Raw genomic sequence first — 4,076 nt, forward strand, 5'->3', positions numbered from 1 at the left:
CTAGCTATCATGAAAAGTTTCAGAGTCGCAGCAATTGTAGGACAGCCTAGCTTTTCAAGATCTAAAATAACTCTACTAATTATCTCCTACCAATAAGAAACCTACCAATGCTTGTTTCATTCATCTTTCTCAGACACTTTTTCTTTCTCTTGACAGTTTGTATCTTCATCTTTTGGCTACTTTCCTTCTCCTAAGCCACTAATTCCCTCTGCCCTAACAAGGGCCTTTGGACTTGTGCTTATGCATGGATTCTGCCCACTCCTATTCATTGGTATTCATTATCACTGTTTTCCTTTTTACTTTCTATTCTTATTACAGGCACATAACCTCTAGCTCTTTATTCATAATTCAGAAAGTCAATGAAGTGTCTAATTCTTACACAGGTTTTTCTAGGGTATTGAATTTTTTGGGGGGTGGAAAGTGTCTTACTAAGTAGATCAGGCTGGCTTTGAACTCACTATGTAGCCCAGGCTGGTTTCAAACTCATTGCCATCCTCCTACCTCAGCCTCCTGAGTGCTGGGATTACAGGCGTGTTCCACCTTTCCCAGTTTAGGTTACTGATTGTCAGAAAAATTCTAATGTAGTCATGTTGAGCCAAAGTGATGGCATCCTTTAGCACTGTCACGACGATTTACACGAAAGGAAGCCCTGAAGCCTGATGAAATGCCCATTTACTTAACAGTACACTAAATGTATTTGTGAACATAAATACACCTGCAATTTGTAAACAGACATGAAAGCTTTTACATTTTAAGTGTATAAATATTCAATAAGCAAATAGTATCTAAGATGTAGCCATAAATCAGGATATATTAAGCAAAATAAGTATTTAGCATATTAATGTTAAACATAGTAAATCTCACGATATATAATATTTATAATACCTATTAATGTGACATACTTATGGCATGCTGAGTATTGAGAAAGCAGTAAATATGCAGGAAGCATACAAAGAACTCAGGATTCATGAGTACTTAATTTGATGATGCATTGCTGATACTAACTCTAGCCCCAGTAGCTCTCCTTCTCAAGAAATACAAATTAAATCTGTCTGCCCAATAGGCTGTCCATTAAGTCACAGCTCTGAGCAGGAATGCTTCTCCTTGTGTCTCTTTAATAAAGCTTTGTGTCACTGACCAGGGCATCTTTTATCCGGGGGCCCCCTTGTTCCAACCCAGCTGTTAACCATGTCAGAAAGGCAGGATGTGTGAACACAGCTCACACCAAGATTAAGATAGTGTGCTCCTTTCACTCCACTCTGTGGTTATTGAATTGTTCTATAGCTTTCCCTTTGCTTTTCCTTGTGTTTTAAATACAATTTAAAAAGTTTCCTTTGGCCTGTGAGCTTTTCTATTCTGTGACCTCTGGGATCCCTTTTGTAAGTCTGGACTTGGAGGCTATCATTGAATCCACATAATGTCCCACATGGTGTTGGAATTGTCCAGGACTCATAAATAAAACATCTTTGGCTTAAATTTGTTGCTTAATATTAACTAAATGAAGTACAATAGAAGAAATAAAATAATAGTATTCAAAAACAGAGGAAAAGCCTTAGAAGGATGGAAATTTAATGTTCACCTCTTCATATGCTTTTCAGTATGCTTTCTCTACTGTAACCTGCAGTTGTACTAGAGTTGGAATTGATATTTGACGTCCTGTGTATGGTTTTTATGTACTTTGTCTTAGTTTTCTGTTAATACCATATCAAATTACCACAATTTTAGTAGCTTATGAAAATGTAAGTTTATTTTTTCAGAGTCCAGCTATGTTGTCCAAAATCAAGGTATTATCAGGGCTATGATGCTTCCTGGAAGCTCACAGGGAGAATTTATTACTTTGTCTTTTCCAGCTCCAAGAATTTGGCTTCCTGCATTTTTCCAAGCCAGCGATATCAGTGTGTCTGAACTTTCTTTCTATGTCACATCTCCCTTAGCCAGAAATGGTTCTCTGCCTTTATAAATCCAAAAGATTATATTGTGTCCATCCTAATAATCCAAGATATTTTATCTGTCCCAGTGTCCATTTAATTTGACCACATTTGAAAAGTCCTTTCTGTTGTGGAAAGTAGCATTTATGTGGCTTCCAGGGTTAAAACATGAACATTGATGTGGGGCTATTAGTTTTTACTCCTTATCCTTCAAGATCTGACATTTTCTCTATTACGATTTTATAATCATGTGTCTTTTTTAACTATCAGTACATTTTTAGGTTCTAAAAGGTTGTGATATGTATATCATTATATTAGAAAGATAATTACAAAAAATGTATTTGGCAAAAATATTTATAAATAGTTGTACATATTTTAATAGTTGTATATTAATGCCACTTTAGTAGGCATTATTAATATGAAATACAATAAGGTGACACTATGGGAGTTGTTAGCAAATTGTTTTTCTTCATTCCTTGAAAGTAATAGCATCATGGAATAATTACCAGTTGGGGGTCATTGGAATATGACACGTCATTCCCAGAAACTGCAGGCAAGAGAAGGCTCTGAGAATTTAAATTGTTATAGCTGCTAGATATTTATTTATTAAGACTGGGGACAGAATTTTGGATGACTAGACTAAGTATGTCTAATCCAGATCAAATTAGATCTGGATTGAAATTAGGTCAAATCTCACTAACACGAGATCAAAATTTCACTAAAAAGCAAATGTGCTTAATATAAAGTTGATACAACTTTGAATGCTTTTTCTAATGTTAGATAATTTATAGAACAATATCTTTTCCATCAACTTTGTATATATTTTGAAAAACAATTGGTTTCTAAAGTTCAACAAGTATTTGGTACCAAAAATTGAACTCAGGACATTGGGCTTGCCAGGCAGGCGCTCGTGTCATTGAACTATATCCCCAGCCCTTCAACAAGTATTTATGTTAGTTTTTCTTAGTTTCACAAGTTGGACATTTCTAATTTTCCCTCCTGATTAGTTACAAATTCAAGTAGAGCAAATTTTAGAAATATTCTCTTGGTGCCTTGATTTTTCATGGGCATTAGGAAGATAAAAGAGGTAGTGAAGTAAAAATTAAGAATACAAATTTTCATTCCAAACATTTCCTTTTAATTATTCTATTAACTTGTGAAAGATGAGTTGGACTAGATACCATTTACTTCACATTAGAAAGGGGTAAAATTATCTTCCATTTCCTCTGATTTCAAGCTACGATTCTATTAACTTATCTGATATCTTTTAACCTCAATGAAAAATGTAAAATATGCATTTTCCCAATTTCTGGCTTGCTAAATTTTATTCTTTGTGGAAAAATATGCTTTTTACATTTACTGCAAAGACTTCTGAATTTTATTAATAAATAGGTATGAGTTCAATTTAAAATTAACATGTTAAAAACCATATTGGTATGTTCTCCTAACTGTTAAGCAGTAATACCTGAACTTCCTTGACCTTAGATTTCTGAGCATTTTTCTTATGTTTCATTCAAGATCACAACACCACCACGAGGAAAGAACTATTATCACTATTTTAAAAAATAGATGGAGAAATTTACTTGCCATAGAGCCACTTGCCGAACCATGCCTGGTAAGTGGTGGAGATGGATTTGTGCCAGACGGCATGACTCCAGAAACAAATTTTGAATTGCTAAACTCTAAAGTAAGGAGAAAAATATTTTAGGGAGTCAAAAGATTCATGTCTCTACTGCTGCTTTTTCACCCTTCATCAAATGGCTTAATTCCTACAGATAGCTGTCACATACTAGGTTGCCTAGATAATTTATGCATTTTAATTATTTCCAGTTACAGACAAGTAAGTTTACCAGGATAGATGAGATGTAAATTAACATCCTTTGTCTTTTCCTTCACCCCACAGTCTACCTACAAATACTAAACTTTAAAGCCACATTCTCTGGTGTTCTCTGGTGGTCTGTGGAAGGAATCTGTGTCATTCATATGTTCTCCTTGGAGATAGCTTTATAAGTCTGTGAATCAAGCGTTTTCATGAATACAAAAACCAAACGAAAACAATTTTGAGGGCTGGGGATTTAGCTCAGCAGCAAAAGCGCCTGCCTGGCAAGCGCAAGGTCGTGAGTTCGGTTCCTGGTACCGGAGAAAAAC

The sequence above is a fragment of the Chinchilla lanigera genome, unplaced genomic scaffold (assembly GCF_000276665.1).
Source record: "Chinchilla lanigera isolate Chin_1 unplaced genomic scaffold, ChiLan1.0 scaffold00014, whole genome shotgun sequence".
NCBI classification, from domain to species: domain Eukaryota; kingdom Metazoa; phylum Chordata; class Mammalia; order Rodentia; family Chinchillidae; genus Chinchilla; species Chinchilla lanigera.